At 40.5% G+C, this 19,739-nt stretch overlaps 1 protein-coding gene across 4 annotated transcripts in view; it reads left to right on the forward strand.

Moving 5' to 3' along the window:
- Positions 1 to 11,912: 11,912 nt before the first annotated feature.
- Positions 11,913 to 19,739, forward strand: part of UBE3A (ubiquitin protein ligase E3A) — a 155,087-nt gene continuing 147,260 nt past the window's right edge. For 3 of the 4 annotated variants that reach the window (XM_087428807.1, XM_014781030.2, XM_004421913.3), the window contains exon 1: positions 11,913 to 12,058. The gene's annotated coding sequence lies outside the window, so the exon portion shown is untranslated. The remainder of the gene's footprint in view (positions 12,059 to 19,739) is intronic. The other variant, XM_087428806.1, reaches the window with a different exon arrangement.

Consider the following 19,739-nt stretch of genomic DNA (forward strand, 5'->3'; position numbering starts at 1 on the left):
CAGAAAGCAACCTAAAATCACCAGAAAGAAAGGTGCACAGTGCTTTGGTGAAAAGAGACTCACCTGATAGGCACTGATTGCATCTCGGTGATAGGTGAGACCACTCCAGGGACTGGGACATTGGCGGCAGCCATTGTTGTAGCCTGGTGGGGCGTGCTGACACAGACGCCATTGGAGTTCTCCCTGAGGCTACTGGCCCAGGGTCTGCCCCACTCGCTAGAGCACGGATTTAATCCAGCTCAGCCAGGGCAGGCAGCCCACTCTAGAGACTGGCCCCACCCAACAACAAGCCCTCAGGCAACTTGTGGGCCTGCATAGATTGGTGACTGGATTCTCTGCAGCCTGGCAACGGAGCTGACTTCAGAGGGGCAGGGTGTACACAAGGAGCAGGTGGAGAATGTGGGGCAGTGGTGGAGTGTGTAGGGCTCCCGCCGTGAAGAGACTGGGTCCTCTTCGGGAGGTCGGGGCGTGCACACAGGGCAGGACTGTGTTGACTGTGTGTGTGGACCTGTGGGCATCAGGGCTTGTCAGCTGCAGAAGACTTGTGCTTCTCAAAGACCCACATAGGGGGTTTACCCAACCTTCCAAAGCCTGAAACAATTGGGTGCTCCCGTGCCTGAGGCCAGCCCCGCCCAGCTGCAAGCCTCGGAGAGCTGACAAGAGACCTAAAGGCTGGAGGCTTGTAGCAACTATAAGGCCCTGAGCCTAACAACCTGCCACACTGGGGGCCTAGTCACTTACAAGAAATACTACAACACAAAAGTGGTATTAGAACTTGCAGCCTACTGTGCTGGGGCTCCCCACACCTGATAAAAAGACTGAGGGGCCCACAACAACTACAAGCAGCTGAGCATTACAACAGCTGGCAAGGAGCATAACTCGCCCTCCCTGGGTGCCTACAGGGAGAGCAAATAGGCAACAACAAAAGGACACACGTAGCCCACATAGGGGTCACCCCTGGAACATTGAGAACTGAGAGAAGCACACTGCAGGCCTCCTAAGGCATCACTTACATAAGGTCACAAATCCAAGAGCAGGAGACATAGCTGTCCTACCTAATACGTAGACACAAGCACAGGGAAAGAGGCAAAATGAGGAGGCAAAGGAATACATTCCAAGTAAGGGAACAGGACAAAACCCCAGCAAAGGAACTAAGTGAAACAGAAATGAGCAACCTACCTGACAGAGAGTTCAAAATAAGAGTGTTAAGGATGCTCACTGATCTGGGGAGAAGAATAGATGAACTCAGTGAGAATGTCAACAAAGAAATGGAAGATATAAAAAAGAACCAATCAGAAATGAAGAATACAATACTGGAAATGAAAATTCACTAGAGGGACTCAAAAGCAGAGTAGAGGATACAGAAGAATGGATCTGTGAGCTGGACGAAAGACTAGAAGTAATTACCCAAGCTGAACAGGTAAAAGAGAAAAGAATTAAAAAGAGTGAGGACAGTCTAAGGGACCTCTGGGACAACATTGAGCACACTAACATCCGTGTTATAGGTGTTCCGGAAGGAGAAGAGCGAGACAAAGGGGCAGAGAATCTATTTCAAGAAATAATAGATGAAAACTTCCCTAACTTAAGGAAGGAAACAGACATCCAGGTACAGGAAGCACAGAGAGCCCCAAACAAGATAAACCCAATGAGGCCCACACCAAGACACATCATAATGAAAATGTCCAGAATTAAAGATAAAGAGAGAATCCTAAAAGCCGCAAGAGGGGTCAAGTTACGTACAAAGGAAACCCCATAAGGCTATCAGCTGACTTCTCAGCAGAAACCTTACAAGCTAGAAAAGAGTGGCATGATATATTTAAAGTGCTAAAAGGAAAAAACTTACAGCCAAGAATACTCTACCTGGCAAGGTTATCATTCAAAATGGAAGGAGAGATCAAAAATTTCCCAGACAAGCAAAAATTAAAGGAGTTTGTCACCAAGAAACCAGTGCTACAAGAAATGTTAAAGGGACTGAGTTAAGGGGAAAAGAGAAGACCACAAATAGGAAAAATTATCTATTTCCATGATAAGAGGGTAATGGATACAAATGCACAAAAAAGAGGTTAGATATGATATCAAAAACATAAAAGGAGGGAGGAGGGGAGTTAAAGAGTAGAGCTTTCAGACAGAGGTCAAACTAAAGAGACCATCAATTCTGTATAGAAGAAGAAAGGAACAGAGAAGGACTACTAAAACACTGAGAAAAAAAAAAAGTTAAAAAATGGCAGTAAGTCCATACTTATCAATAGCTACTTTAAACGTCAATGGACTAAATGCTCGAATTAAAAGGCATAGGGTGGCTGATTGGATAAAAAAACAAGACCCATATATATGCTGCATACAAGAGACACAATTAGGACCTAAAGACACTCACAAACTGAAAGTGAAGGGATGGAAAAAGATACTCCACGCAAATGGCAATGAAAAGAAAGCTGGGGTAGCAATACTCATATCAGACAAAATAGACTTTAAAAAAACTGTAAAAAGAGACAAAGAAGGGCCCCACATAATGATCAAGGGAACATCCAACAAGAGGATATAACACTTGTAAATATCTACACACCCAACGTAGGTGCACCTAAATATATAAAGCAATTATTAACAGACTTAAAAACAGAAATAGACAGTAACACAATAATAGTAGGGGACTTTAACACTCCACTTACACCAATGGATAGATCATCCAAACAGAAGATCAATAAGGAAACATTGGCCTTAAATGACACACTAGAACAGATGGACCTAGTAGATATATACAGAGCATTCCATCCAAAAACCGAAGAATACACGTTCTTTTCAAATGCACATGGAACATTCTCCAGGATTGATCATATATTAGGCCACAAAACAAGTCTCCATAAATTTAAGAAGATTGAAATAATACCAAGCATCTTTTCTGACCACAACGGTATGAAACTAGAAATCAACTATAGGAAGAAAATCAGAAAAGCCACAAATACATAGAAATTAAACAAAATGCTACTGAACAACGAGTGGGTCAACGAAGAAATCAAAGGAGAAATCAAAAAATACCTGGAGACAAATGAAAATGAAAATACGACATGCCAGAATTTATGGGATACAGCAAAAGTGGTTCTAAGAGGGAAGTTTATAGCAATACAGGCCTATCTCAACAAACAAGAAAAATCTCAAATAAACAATCTGACAATGCACCTAAAGGAACTGGAAAAAGAAGAACAAACAAAGCCCAAAATCAGTAGAAGAAGCGAAATAATAAAAATCAGAGCAGAAATAAATGAAATAGAGACCACAAAAATAGAAAAAATTAATAAAACCAAGAGCTGGCTCTTTGAAAACATAAACAAAATTGACAAACCTTTAGCTAGACTCACCAAGAAAAAAAGAGAGAAGGCACAAATAAGTAAAATCAGAAATGAAAGAGGAGAAATTACGACACCTCAGAAATACAAAAGATTATAAGAGAATACTATGAAAAGTTATATGCCAACTAATTGGACAATCTGGAAGAAATGGATAAATTCTTAGAATCATACAACCTTCCAAAACTGGATCAAGAAGAAGTAGAGAATTTGAATAGACTAATCACTAGTAAGGAGATTGAAACAGTAATCAAAAACCTCCCCAAAAATAAAAGTCCAGGACCAGATGGCTTCCCTGGTGAATTCTACCAAACATTCAAAGAAGACTTAATACCTATCCTTCTCAAACTCTTCCAAAAAATTGAGGAGGGGGGGAAGCTCCCAAACTCATCCTATGAAGCTGACATTACCCTGATACCAAAACCAGACAAGGACAACACAAAAAAAAGAAAATTACAGGCCAATATCGCTGATGAACATCGATGCAAAAATCTTCAACAAAATACTAGCACTTCGCATACAAAAATATGTTAAAAAGATTATACACCATGATCAAGTGGGATTTATTCCAGGGATGCAGGGATGGTTTAACATTCGCAAATCAATCAATGTAATACACCACATTAATAAAATGAAGAATAAAAATCACACGATCATCTCAATAGATGCTGAGAAAGCATTTGACAAGATACAGCATCCATTTATGATAAAAACTCTGAATAAAATGGGTATAGAAGGAAAGTACCTCAACATAATAAGGGCCATATATGAGAAATCCACAGCTAATATCATCCTCCATGGTGAAAAACTGAAAGCTATCCCTCTAAGAACAGGAACCAGAAAAGGATGCCCACTGTCACCACTCCTATTTAACACAGTACTGCAAGTCCTGGCCAGAGCAATCAGGCAAGAGAAAGAAACAAAAGGGATCCAAATTGGAAAGGAAGAAGTGAAACTGTCACTATTTGCAGATGACATGATTTTATATATAGAAAACCCTAAAGAATCCACCAGAAAATTTTTAGAAGTAATAAACGAATATGGTAAAGTTGCAGGATACAAAATCAATATACAAAAATCAGTTGCATTTCTATACACTAACAACAAAGTAGCAGAAAGAGAAATTAAGAATACCATCCCATTTACAACTGCAACAAAAAGAATAAAACACCTAGGAATAAACTTAACCAAAGAGGTGAAAGATCTGTACCCGGAAAACTATAAAACATTGCTGAAAGAAATTGAAGAAGACACAAAGAAATGGAAAGCTATTCTGTGCTCTTGGATTGGAAGAATTAACATAGTTAAGATGTCCGTACTTCCTAAAGCAATCTATAGATTCAGTGCAATCCCTATCAAAGTTCCAACAACATTTTTCACAGAAATAGAACAAAAAATCCTAAAATTTATATGGAACAACAAAAGACCCCAAATAGGTAAAGGAATCCTGAGAAAAAAGAAGAAAGCTGGAGGTATCACACTCCCTGATTTCAAAATATACTACAAAGCTATAGTAAACAAAACAGCATGGTACTGGCACAAAAACAGACACACAGATCAATGGAATAGAATCGAAAGCCCAGAAATAAACCCACACATCTATGGACAGTTAATCTTTGACAAAGGAGCCAAGAACATACAATGGAGAAAAGAAAGTCTCTTCAACAAATGGTGTTGGGAAAACTGGACAGACACATGCAAAAAAATGAAAGTAGACCCTTACCTTACACCACACACAAAAATTAACTCCAAATGGATTAAAGACTTGAATGTAAGACCTGAAACTATGAAACTTCTAGAAGAAAACATAGGCAGTACGCTCTTCGACATCGGGCTTAGCAGCATATTTTCAAGCACCATGTCTGACCGGGCAAGAGAAACAATAGAAAAAATAAACAAATGGGACTACATCAAACTAAAAAGCTTCTGCACAGCAAAGGAAACCATCAACAAAACGAAAAGGCAACCTAACAATTGGGAGAAGATATCTGCAAACCATACATCTGATAAAGGCTTAATCTCCAAAATATATAAAGAACTCATGCATCTCAACAACAAAAAAACTACAAACCCAATTTAAAAATGGGCAAAAGACCTCAACAGACATTTCTCCAAAGAAGATATACAGATGGCCAACAGACACATGAAAAGATATTCAAAATCATTAACTATCAGGGAAATGCAAATCAAAACTACAATGAGATATCACCTCACGCCTGTCAGAATGGCTATAATTAACAAGACAGGAAACAACATCTGTTGGAGAGGATGTGGAGCGAAGAGAACTCTCATACACTGCTGGTGGGAGTGCAAACCGGTGCAGCCACCATGGAAAACAGTATGGAGATTCCTCAAAAAATCAAGGATAGAACTACCATATAATCCAGCTATTCCACTGCTGGGTATTTATCCAAAGAACTTGAAAACACCAATTTGTAAAGATACATGCACCCCTGTGTTCATTGCAGCGTTATTCACAATAGCCAAGACTTGGAAGCAACCTAAGTGCCCATCAATGGACGAATGGATAAAGAAGATGTGGTATATATACACAATGGAATACTACTCAGCCATAAGAAACGATGAAATCCAGCCATTTGTGACAACATGGATGGACATTGAGGGTATTATGCAAAGTGAAATAAGTCAGAGGGAGAAGGTCAAATACCGTACGATTTCCTTCATTAAGTAGTAGATAATAACAACAATAAACAAACACAGAGATAGAGATTGGATTGGTGGTTACCAGAGGGGAAGAGGGGAGGGAGGAGGGTGAAAGCGATAATTCGGCACATGTGTGTGGTGATGGGTTGTAACTAGTATTTGGGTGGTGAACATGATGTAATCTATGCAGAAATAGAAGTATAATGATGTACACCTGAAATTTATACAATATTATAAACCAATGTTACTGCAATAAACAAAAAAATAAAATAAAATAAAATTAAGGCAGTAGCAGTGGGATTTTATAGAAGGAAATTCATGTTACAATAATAATGACAATAGCTAATAATAATAATAATAATAGTGCTTACTACCATTTATTGAACGATTCCCGTATGTCAGGCACTAAACACTTCACATGTGCTGTCTGTGTCCATTCTCCACACCGTAGTCAGAATGATTCCCATACATTAGATCTTGTCATAACTTTCTCAACCCTTCTAGGGCCTTCCCACCTCATTCAGCACAACTAACCAAGTCCTTAGAATGAGGTACAAAGCCTGCCCGGCTGTGGCCCACTCTGACTTCCCTGAGCTCATCTCAACTTCTCCTCCCACACTTTTTCAGCCGCAGTGCCTTCCCAGGTGGTCCTGGATGGCTCTAGGCACCTTTCTGCCTCAGGATCCTCTCTGCCTGGAATGCTCTTCCCCTTATATTCCCGCAGTTTATTCCCTTACTTCTGTCAAGACTCTGCTTAATGTCATCTTTTCAATGAGATCTTCTCTTGGCCACCCTGCATGATGTTAACTCCTGTAGCATACAATATTCTCTTTGCCTTGCTTTGTATTTCTCCTTAATATTTATCACATTCTGACACACCAGATTTACAGGTTTTCTTTCTTCACTAGATCATAAACTCCACGAGGTCAGGCTCTTTGTTCACTGCTTTATTCTTGGCACTTAAAACAGTGCTGGTACATCATATTTATTCAATAAATGTGTGTTGAATGGAAGAATGAAGGCTTATAGTAGCCCTATGAGGTCAGTACTATTATTTTTCCCACTTCACTGATGAGGCAACAGAGAGATTAATTGAAGGTTTAATTGAAGGTCCTATATCTGGTAAGTGGCAGAACTGGGATTTGCACGGGATAAAAAAGCTTCCCTTTATTGAACTTGTACTATGTGCCCAACATTATTATAACTGCTTTATGTATATTGACATTTAATCCTCACAAGAACCCCGACTTACAGATGAGAAAACTACATCAGAAAGGGGTTTATGATTTTGCCTGGCATTTTTCCACTTGCTGATAAATTGGGAGCCTGTGCTCTTATCTACTTCGCTATGCTACCTAATTGTAAAACCAATTTTTTAAGGAGTATATGACTTTGCCTCCTAATTGCCAGGAAAGTGAGGGAGAGGAAGAAATCTAGGATTACTAACATTATTACAACTGGGGACTGTTACAGATGGTAGAGTCATCAATCAAGTCAAGAAAATGTAGGGTGAGTTGGTTTCATTCTCCCTTAACTCCAGATGCCCACATCCACCTGCCTCCTTGATTTCTTCACTTGAATATTAGGATATAAGGTCAGCTGCAGTAAAAGGGAACTAGAATAACCATGGCAGATTATAGAAGTTAGTAGCTGTCTCACACCCAAGTTCAAGCTGGTACACAGGCTCTGACCCATGAATTCCTCAGGGATCCACCTTGTTGCTCTGTGATCCCTCCAACACAGCTCACAACCCCAACCACATTCCAATCATCAGAAAGGGATACAAGCAAAGGGGCATCCCATTTCTTTTAGAGTATGATCTGGAAATCGCACACATCATTTCTGCTCACAATCCACTGGCCAGAACTTAGTGACATGGCCATACTTAAGAGAGTTTATTATAGGCAACCATGTGTCTGGCTAGATATATCATTATCATGGATGAAGAGAATGCATATTAAGAGTCAACTAGTACTACAGATATATAGGCATCTCAAATTCAACACTGCCAAAACCCAATTCCTGCTTGTTCTTCCAAAACCTGCTCCTCTCCACAATCATCCCCATCTCAGTTAATGGTGGAAAATGGGACATATTCAGCAGTTGGGTTTTAGATATGTTGAGTGTGAGGTACTTGTAGAACATCCAGTACAAATTTCCAATAAGGGGTTGAAAATATGTGTCTGAAGTATCTGAGTAAGGTCAGTGTTCAATTCAGACTTGATTCCTGACTGAAATAAGCTATAGAGGAAGAGTATATGTAAATGGTTCTGTTAGAGACTGTGTAATACAGTAGGCAAAGAGAACCAAGGATAGAGAGGAAGAGTATTCTGCAAAGAAGACTTGAGGAACAGTGGCCCGAGACACAGCAGGAGAGGCTGGAGAATCCAAGGTGACAGAACCTAGGGAGTAGTTTCCAGGAGGCAGTGGCTAGCAGTGTGGAAGGCTGCAAAGAGGTCAGATACCACGGAAATTGAGAAGCAACCTTTGGATTTGGCCATTATGCCATTGCTGACATTAATACAAGCAATGTATATAGTGAAATGGGGGCAAATGCTAAATTTCAGTAGCTGAAGAGGGACTTGGAAGGAAATGGCAATCTTGAGTACAGATAGTTCTTCTAAACAGAAGGAACAAAGTTAGTAGAGGGAGAATTTATGAACAGGAGAGGGAACTACTGAGGGATTAAGAATCTTGAGGAGAAACCCCCTCCCCCCGGCCCCCAAAAAATTAGCTGTAAAAAGAAGGATGGCTCATACTTTAAGACAGAAGATCAAGGGGAGTGCAAATTTAGGCAGACCTGTAAGAATACGGGTGGAGGTGTGAAGGATTTCATGCCTGAAGTGTGTAATGCTAAATAACGATATAGATAATACTAATGTTGTTACTAAGCACTAACATTTACTGAGCACTTATATGCTAGGCAATGTTCTTCATGGAGCTAATTTTGCTTTAACAGTATTTCTTAAATACTAAGAGCTACTCATATACTGAAAGCTTAGTCTCTTTCAACAGCGAGTATGTAGCATTTTGATGCAACCTAAAAATAGCAGCAGTAACTTCAATTCCACCATATCTGACCCTTTTCTGTTCCATACTCTCAGCTTATTCCTGATTCCAGGGGCATGCTAGGTAATAAAAAATTGTTTTAGCATTTTGATTTATGTGTTGTCTCGCATCAACAAGAAATCTTGAGCATCAAAACAGCTCTGTCAAAAAACCAACTTTATCAGCAATTTATGGCAAAATGTTTCATTAGAAAAAAAAGCTCATGAGTGTTAGAAGATATATATTAGTAACTATTCCATAATCACTGAAGTGTTCGGTTATTCTGAAAAAGTGTCCACAGTTTTACAGGTGTGACTTCCTCTTGGACTGTGAGTTCTGAGGGCAGGGACAGGGGCTGTTGATCTTTTTTATTGTTTCTCAAAGGCTGGCACAGCTCTGGGTAAACAGAAGTTCAAAGTTTGTTCAAGGAATTAATACGTTATGCCAAAAATATTAAACTGTTCATTTCACTTCACGCCTAATGAGAAAATTATTAGAAACTACTGGGTCTCATTTTGATCCGAATAGTCTAAAAATGTTTACTACTTACTTAGTAGACACCAAAACATTTTTCTGGGAAAACACCCTGAAGAAAAATACGGTTCTGATTTGAGAGAAAAAAACTTATTCATAAAAACTGATATATATGGAGGTGGAACACTATTAGTATTCTAAGGATTCCTGACAATATTTGTGCTGGTAGTTTTTACCAGCAAACATTTTGAAATTTGAAAATGGATTAAGGCAAAGAGCACAGTGGGTTCTTGAATCAAATCTAACACTAATGTCACACATAAGAATACCTATTTAATATTAATTAACTGAAAGGGCTATGGGTAATTTCTTCAGATTCCAAGGAGGAATTGGGATTCTCCTTGGTCTTAGTAAATACTAGATAGTCATTCTGACATTTAAGTAAGAGCAGCTTTATTTCTCTTCAGTCTTTGATTTTTTTGGAACTCAGGAATTCCTGCCACATTTTGATATACCGAGTTATTATAAAGTTACATTTCATTTATTCAATTTCTAGAGGAAGTAGAATAGCTAAAAGTATCTTCACATACTAGATATTGTAGTAACATTTTACCTTAATGAAGTCTTTAAAGATTTTCATTCTCATTTGCCTATTTTGATAATATGCAAAGATAATTCGTTAAAAGACGATCATTTTAACTAGTTTCTTCCATAAAATAGAACTGCAAATAGTTTCTAACTGAGGATCTGTAATGGGAGAAATGAAAAAAGAGTAAGGAACTGAGTTAAAATTGGACATGACTTAATACTGTCATTTATCATCAGTTGTCCTAGAATAATTTAAATTCCACTAGCTTATTTTTTATAATTGGTTAAATTTTTTATAGTTAGTTATTGTTGGGAAGCAGTATATAGGTGTGTGTGTGTGTGTGTGTGTGTGTGTGTGTGTGTATATATCCCTGACTACAAAAAAGATGTTCTAAGAATGACAGCTAAATACACTGCTATGTATGACTGTTCATATAAATAGCTTGACTACTACATGAATGGGATATCATATTCTATTTTACGGGCTTATCAGCAAAGTTTCAAGTCGTACAGACTACGAATTGTTAGTGATTCCATTATACTTTGTCATTAAGTGTTGCGGAGCCATAAAAAAAACCCTTTTAAAAAAATGGTGACCTTCGTACTAAATACGTTTAAATGCATGGTTTTACATGGGTTCAGTTCAGTTGTTATATGGCTCAAAATCACCCTCTGTCCAGCTGGGGTCAACCAAAAGGCCACTTTCTCTTTATCGACAACCTACCAAACGTCAAAGCTGCAGGACATGGGCTTTTACCTTCTTGTAAACTAGTGACACATCAAGTGTTGGCAAGAGGCCTAAGCAGATGACCTTGGTCCTCCGAAAGCTGGCCAGCGCTCTCAGGCTACCTCTACAGTGTTTACAAAGGCAGCTCGGGGCAGAAAGGGGTTGGGGTCGGAGACCTAGTATCCGGAGGCTTCTGCCCCGCCGCGGGGCTGCGGGCTATCAAATCCCCTCGGCGACTTTCGTAGCCGATTCGTCACTCAACAAAATCGGGAGCGTCCAAGTTCCGGCACGTTCCTCGGTTGGGCAGACCAGAGAGATAGCCAACATTCCTGAGGCCTCTAGGGGGTTTCGGAGACCCCCTTCTTTCGGGCCACGGACAGCAACGGTTCAAAAAAAAAGCATTGGCCCCTCCGCTCAGTCCCAAGATGGCGACCAACCCTAATAGGATTCCGAGGAGCCGCGAGCCACTTCCCCTTCCCAACAGCCCCTGCGCTGGCGACGACGGCAAGCAGGAGGGGGGCGGAGCCGGTGAAGGAGGGCGGGGCATAGCGCTGCGCTATCCCGCGCGCGCCCCGGCTCCGCCCCGCACCCCTGCGTCCTGGCCTGGAGCCCTTGCCCAGCCGGGCGACGCGCGCTGCCTGCCGGGATACTCGGCCCGCCCAGCCAGTCCTCCCGGCTTGCGCCGCGGCCGCGAGATCCGCGTTTTTCCCAAGATGGTGGCGCTGGGCTCGGGGTGACTGCAGAAGACAGAGTCTGAATCCCTTTCGCCAGAAGCTCGACACACCGCCCTCCTCTCGCGCGCGCGCCCCGCTGCTGCGTAGCCATCCGCCGCCGCCGCCGCCGCCTTGCGCTTCACCTCTGCCGACCCGGCGCTCACAGCGCGGGCGGCGCGCCTCCCTCGGCTCCTCCTCGGGGCCGCGCTCGGAGCGGCTCGCAGCCTACCCCGGCCAGGCGGGCCCCGGAGTCCCCGGTGTGGACAGGCAGCGGCGCGGCGGCGGCTGGCGACGAGCGCGGGCTTTTCTGCGGCCCCGACGCGCCCTTTCCCGGCCTCGGTCTCCGGAGAAGGAAGCGCGGGTCCCGCATGAGCCCCGGCGGTGGAGGCAGCGACAGGGAACGAGGCGGTGGCGGGCGGAGGCGGCAGGCGAGGGCGACGACGACGACCAGTGAGGCGGCCGCTGCTGTGAGGGCCGCAGCCCAGGCGCGGGGGCGACCACAGGTCAGTGCAGCCGAGGACGGGCCTGGTAGGGGAGGCCGGGCGGCCCCTCCTTTCGTCTCCTCTGTCGCCCAGGCCACCCTTCGGGGTCGGCTTGGCGAGGGTGGGGGCGCCCCCACCCCCGCCAGGGCGAGTGTTTGGGGCGCGTGGTCTGGAGGGGCAGGTGCCAGAAGTAGGCCTCTGGTAGCAGCGCTTGCTGCTGCTGTAACTGTCAGTCCTGGCTGAGCGCCGGAGGGAGGGTTTTGTCGCCCGAGGGGACCGAGCGGCCCCGGAGCGGGGCGGGGCGTGCAGGGCGTCGAGAGGGGCCCCTCCTTGGAGCGGGGCTCGCGGAGCCGGCCTGCGCCCAAGCTGGCCTTTTACTTCTTAGGGGAGCTCTTGCTCGGTGGTTTCCAGGCTTGGGCCCTCTTGGTAAAGAAATATTTAGACGTGGGCTTTGGTGGGTTGGGGTTTTGGGAGTGGACTGGTGGGTAGGGGGGGCGAATGAAGTGGGAAATCAAACCTAAGGGTTGTGTTCACAGATTACTCATGGGGATTCTGAAATTAAACGTGAGCTCCTGGGTTTGCCAGAGACTGTAAATGCAAACCTGCAAACAGTTGGCCTCCCCCCCCCACCTCCTTTTCAGTTGAGAAAATGAAAAGGTCTCTTTCCTCGTCATGGTTTGGAGGTTTTTGTTGGTAAAGTCAGAACTGAGTGTGGCAAATGCTTTAGTCCATAATATTGTTAAAAATAATTTTAATATAGACGCGGGAAAGATAGGATCCTCGAAAGATAATTTAGTCTCTGATTTTTTTAAAACGTCCTATGGGCATGCTAAAATAGAAACATTACAAAGTCTATTTGGACTTGTATTTATTAAGTGGCTAGGGTGCTGTTGAAAATGTAACCTACGTAATAGCATATGAGATTTGCAGTCCCAGGTTACCCTCAATCAATCATGAAGGAATATGGCTATGACCCATAATTTTGAATCACTCCACTGCTTGCAATATAGAGGGAAGCCGCACATTATTCCAGGATTTTTGGGGGGCAGAGAGGGGGCTTAGAGTGAAAATGACCTAAAGTTTAGAAGTACAACTGTTAAAAAGTTAGGTGTCAAAGACTGTGGATACCCAATAAATCTTGTTGAGTGAATTGACAAGTGGGATGAGAAGTGTTGATCTCACACCTATGACTAGCAAGTGCCCTTAACTTAGATTATTTTGTAAGCCATGTAAAAAAGTTTAGAATTTAGGAAGATAGAAAGTTTTATCATGGTATGTATAGTGGAAATAACTTTGGAATTAGATCCTGCTTGTAAATCTGAGCTACTTATCACATTTTTAATGTAATGAATACAATATTAATGATGGTGCTGATAAGCTGAAAAGGTGACCAGAAGCCCTTTAAAGAAGCTAATAATCACGACAAAACAAAAACAAGAAATAATGATTATCTGTTTACAAATTTAGAATGTGATCTAAGAAAGTCTTATTGTGTCAATACTTATTAACTAGCATTAGTGTGCTAAGTATTAGTCTGTACACCATCCTGTGGACATTACCTGTTCCTGAGGAGTTTACACAGAGATACAAATTGAGAGTGTTCTGATTCTTTTTCAGAGGTCTTGTAAGCTGCTTTTATTTTCTCTCTCTTAAATTCTTCACTTTTTCTCATGGCTTAAAAAATAATTTCTTAAGTAAGAGTTTTTACTAGGCCCGAGTGTAAGGAACACATTCTCACCCACTTGTGCAGTCTATTTAACAAGTCCACTGTTGGGTACCTGCAGTGTCTTTGACATGTAACATTTAATCAGTTGTATTTCTTAAAGTTTATATCATTTCTAAATGACCTCTCCTCTCTCCCTTCCAAAAAAAAAAAAATCCTCTCTCCCCTCAAAAAAAATCTGGAATAATTTGCTGTTTCTCTCAATATGGAGTCAGTGGAATAATCCAGAACTATGGATCATACATAAATTTTTCAACCCAAGCACTTGAAATGATATTTACAAGTGGCTCTTTTCTTAAATGATTACTAGTTATGTTCTTCAGTTGCACACTTTTGTTTAGACCTATACTTGCATACGTCAAAATGTAGAAACATTAAGTATGTATGTGGCTATTAAAAAGTTGGTTTTCTGATTTTTGTGAGTGAAGACATTTTCAGAAGTGATTTTTTCAAGTAGAATACTTGGGTAAATGCTTAGATGCTCTTTTCATGATGATTCACGACAACAGTGTTTTGGCTGATTTGACAATCCCCACGCCCTCCACTGCAAATGTAAAGATAAAATATAAAAATTAAAGACATTATGGTATGTACAGTGGACATAGCTTTGGAATTAGATCCTGCTTTTAATTCTGGTCTTACTCTAGTTGTCTGACCCTTGGCAAGTTACTTAATCTTGGTGAGCTGCAGTTTTGTCATCTGTAAAATGGGATGGTGAAACTCAGTCACAGTTGTTATAAGGATTAAAGTATGTAAAATGCCTAATGTGTAGGCACTTTATAAGTATTATTCTTTGAAGTCTTCCAACCTGGTGTTTCTGAATGGTCTCAAAGCCCCTTATATACAGTGGACTCTAGCATATTATCCTTGACATTGTTTGTTTTCTTTCTCACTAGCTGTAAACTCACGCTTTAAGGTCAAGGACTCCTGGTGTTTGCCAGAGAGTGTGTTACCAGAGTATGGATGAATTAGTTATCAGTAAATCAGTAAATGGTCAGCTAACATTTATTAGGTACGTACTGTGGCTACTGTGAGCTGAGCTAGGTGTAGGGGCTACAGAGACAAGAAACATGTCTCTGTCTTTTGGAAGCTTATAAGCTAGTGACTTTTCTCCACATAACTCCATATTTTGTGAAACCCCATCACATAATGGAGTCTCATTCTCCCATGCCCTTTCAATCTTAGGGCAGTTGTGTGGACGCAACACCTGCCTGCAGCTGCTATTCGAAAGAATATTGTTTTACCCCTTTCTTTTTACAACTGGCGCGTGCCAGATACTTCATATCTTGGTCCCAGTCCACTACCCAGTATCTGGCACATAGTGTTTTAGAGAGAGTGTGTGTGTGTGTGTGTGTGTGTAAAATAAAAAATAGATTTACTTTGGCAGTTGCCTGTAAATACTCTGATATTTTTCTGAGGTGACTATCATTCTGTCTTCTGGTTATAGATTCCTAGAAGTTTTAAACCTCGGTAGGACCATCCTTGAGGTCAGTTACTCCATTCATTTTACCCATGAGGAAATTGAAGTGCAAAGCTTTAAAATGGTTTCCTCAAAGACACCCAGTTCAGGACGCTTTGCACACAATGGCATATGTTCTGTCCTACCTGTTGGGAGGAGTAGTTACTTTGCTTTGTGATTACCTACCCACCTTTTTGGATATATGTGAGTGTTTTCTACACTATTCCTAGAAGGCAGCCTTCACAAGATGCCATCAGGGGACCGTCTCTGACCATAGCAGTTAGTGCAGGAAATGGAGCTTTTTCTTCTAATAAAAGAAATACAGTAAAGTTATAATAAATAGAAATAGTGTTAATATACAAAATTATATCTTACATCCAAAACATGAGATGTTTGAAAGACTTAAGGATGCTATATAAATGTTTTTTTAATGAAATGATTTATTAATAAATACATAATATCTCATAGTTTAGATTTGCATTTCTCTAATAATTAGTGATGTTGAACATTTTTTCATGTGCCTGTTGGCCATCTGTATATCTTCTTTGGAAAAATGTCTCTTCATATCCTCTGCCCATTTTTTGATCTTTTTTTTTTTTTTTTTTTTTTGGTGAGGAAGATTAGCCCTGAGCTAACATCTGTTGCCAATCCTCTTTTTGCTGAGGAAGATTGGCCCTGGGCTAACATCTGTGCCCATCTTCCTTTACTTTATATGTGGGACACTTGCCACAGCATGGCTTGATAAGCGGTGCTAGGTCACTCCTGAGAACTGAACCTGCGAACCCCAGGCCGCTGAAGCAGAGTGCGCGAACTTAACCACTACACCACCAGACCGGCCCCCTGATTGGGTTTTTTTTGTTGTTGAGTTGTATGAGTCCTTTATATATTTTGGAAATTAACTCCTTATCAGATATGTACACCTGAAATTTACACAATGTTATAAACCAATGTGACCTCAATAAAATAATTAAAATAAATAAATACATAATAAATTTCTTTGCCAGCTTTCATTTTCATTTAATCTCAGAAATGTCACCTATAGTGCTTTGATGTAAGTTATTTTTAACAAGTAAATACCATTATGGATAATAAGTCAAAAAGAAGATTATTAAGTATAAGGCCTATCTGAGAATGAAATAAAGCTAGTACTTTTTTTTTCTTGGGAATACTTAATGTTGGCAAATGAGATTTAGCTGGCAGTTATTATTGTTTGATTTTAAGCCTTGTGACTGTGAACTTCTATAATTATATGTGAAATTTTAAGTGCTTCAGAGTCTCAACAGGTTCAGTGAACAAAAGCCACCGAGAACCATTGGTGTGGATGAAGAAGCACTACCTTTGGTGTCGGAAGATCGTGGATTCATCCTTCCTCTCTAGCTTTCTAGTTGGTCATGAGTAGGTCATTTAGCGCTCTAAGCCTTTGTTCTGTTCCTTCTGTCAAATGAAGGTGATACTTGCTTTGTCTGTTTCAGAGGATTATGTTTTTTGAATGTGGTCATTCTTAGAAAAAGTGGATTAATACTCTCTAAAGTGACCTTACAACTGATTTAGTGACTTGCCCAAGAAAACAAGTTGGTTAGTGGTAGTCAAGTGATTGGAACCTTGGTATATTTTTCTGCTTTTTTCTATTAATATTTTAACCTTTTCATAGAAATATTATTTTGGGAAATATCTAGTGTGTGAATTTATTTTCAATTTGGTAACTACATTTGAAATAAATAATTGATCTTAATAGTTAGTCATGTGTTATTCATTATTATTAATCCAAAGTGAAATCCCATCTGTAATTTGCTTTACTTTTGACCTCTCCTGTTAATTTGATAAATAGCAAGTGAATCATAAGGTTGACCTGAAAGGAAAAGCAGTTTTGGAGACACAGAACCGTACTAGATAATATCATACCAGAAGTTCAGTTCTAGGAAATCTGCTGGAATCTCATATAAACATCACATGTGGATCATAGTTAGGAGAGAATCCTGTGTGAGACTTGTAAATTAAAGTCAGCATCTGTGCTCAAATAAAAGCATGGAGGTAGTGTATGAGCCCTGAACACTTATTATACAAGTAGGATAAAATCTTCCTTAAATGCAACTCTGGGCTGGCCAGTGTGGAGTCCAACGTGATGACTCTAAACAGTTCAGCATGTTCCATAAGTTGATCTTCTGTACCCTTTGCGATAATTGAGGTTAGTCAAGCACAGATCCCTTTATGTTTACAGAAATAAAACATCAAAAAATTTTTTGACCTGTCTCTTTGGTATGCAGGCTTGTAGCTCTTTTTTAGTTCTTAATGTACGCCCATTGTATATTCTTTCAATAATTCAAGATGTTCCTTTTCACATTTGAGACAAGTAGTGCTGCACACAAGTTACATAGCCGGGGACTGAATGAAGATGCTCCCAGTGCTGTACTTCCACACATGTTCTTTTCATTTGATGACTTCTGTCTCTTTGTATCAAAAGGGATGGCTTATCTGTTTCAAGCTTCTAATAGCCTTTACCTCGGCAGCCTTCCTCTTGAATGTGAGAAGGTAGTCTTAGAATTGCCCTTGTGGACTGTAGCCACTATCCTACCTCATTTATTTTTATATTCTTTGTGATGCAGAATAAAGTCTGAATTTCCCCCCAAATTAAATATATAGACAATACAGAGGATAATATAACAACCATGTATGTACCATTCAGTATGGACAAATGTCACATTTTGTCACTTCCTTGCACTCTAGCTCCCTCTCTAAAACTGATGTTCTTTATTTTCTTCTCAGATGATACCTCTAGCACTGCAGATACCACTACAAGAATTTCTTCATACTGCCAGCAAATGCTTTCCTGTCTCTTATCAGATGTAAAACATAATCCTGTTCTTTGGAAGGGAAAGGGTGAAATGCCCAGCACTGTTTTCTATATAGAGCTAATGGGTCATAGGGAGAAATATGGGTTATTTCCAGCTTATTAATTATCTTAGTACTTTTTTCTTAAGAATTCTATTTATTGTGTCTCTGTGTGTGTATGTGCCATTCTTGATAACCTTACAGTGTGCCATCATTAAGGATGTTAAATACTTAACTTTTGCTAAATATTTAAAGTTTTTGTTCTGGGAATTAAAAAAATACATGTCTTTTGAGCACCTATTGTTATGTGATGTATACTAATTGATAAATCCTATTTCACACAAAGATTAATTGGGTAACATTTTTCTTTTCTGGTTTTCTGAAGGGAACTGACAATGTGTCATATTCCATGTTGGTGATAGAAACTGTGCTGTTTTAGATAACCCAAATTTAGAGCTTCTAAGAAATGAAGTATCCCTAATTACTTAAGCTGCTTTATTCATATTCAGTTTCTTACACATTTGCTATGTCCATGACATATTGCTGTAGACTGAATTTTTACGTTCCTCCAAAATTCATATGTTGAAATTCTAACCCCCAATCTGATAGTATTAGGAGATGGGGTCTTTGGGAGGTGATTAGGTCATGAGAGCGGATCCCTCGTGAATGGGATTAGTGCCCTTATAAAAGACTCCAGAGAGCTCCCTCGCCTCTTCTGCCAAGTGAGGATCCAGCCAGAAGACAGCTCTCTATGAACCAGGAAGCTGGTTCTCACCAGACACTGAATCTGCCGGAGCCTTGATTTTGGACTTCACAGACTCCAGGACTGTGAGAAATAAATTTCTGTTGTTTATAAGCCACCCAGTCTATGGTATTTTGTTACAGCACCCCAAATGGACTAGGACACGTATTAAATGAACGTAAAGAACAGAGAGGGAAAATAGAAAATTAAATGGATAAAGTTTGGTAGCTAAGGTAGGGATATACTGTCCTTGACAGAATGGAAGTGCTTCTTAAAAGTTGACTATAGTGTTGAAATGAGAACACTTAAGTATAATATATTGGAAAAACTGAGCTAACTTTAGTCTTTTATACACATAAAACTACATTTCCGTGTTTCAAATCATATTATTATATATTTCTTTAAATTTAATTATTGCCCAGTGTACTGTGTTTCAAATTATCTTCAGAATGAGAAAGTAAAATCTTATGGTCTCATTTAACTCAGTTCGGAGTCAGTCTACTCCCTCCTCCCGAAAATTCCTCTTCCATCTTTGGGCTAGATGTAGGAAGGGTGAGCTTAAAAATAGATGGATCTCAACTGGAGAATATATAGGTCACTTACCTCAACTGAGATTAGTTTCTTTACTGCTGAATTGAAGATTCTGTGAGAACAGTAAACATTTGCTATCTGTCTCATGTTTTTTCATATGTGCAGTTTTAGGTATTTGTGAGTGCTAGGTGAATGAACTACTTCCTAGTTAGTTCAGGACTACTTTTAGATATTTGCTGTGCGCTAATGAACTAAGTATGATCAGGAACAATCCTTTAGGCTTCTGAACTTTAAGTAATTTTAAGTAGAGATAGGACTAGGGGTCAGCCTGGACAGTGGGCCAAAGACTGACTATAGCCTCATTTTACTGCCTGTGCTGAATTTGATGAGGCATTCCTAGGAGGAGTGTGTGTGTTCT

The sequence above is a fragment of the Ceratotherium simum genome, chromosome 3 (genome assembly GCF_057802395.1).
Source record: "Ceratotherium simum simum isolate JZ-2026a chromosome 3, ASM5780239v1, whole genome shotgun sequence".
Taxonomy (NCBI): Eukaryota; Metazoa; Chordata; class Mammalia; order Perissodactyla; family Rhinocerotidae; genus Ceratotherium; species Ceratotherium simum.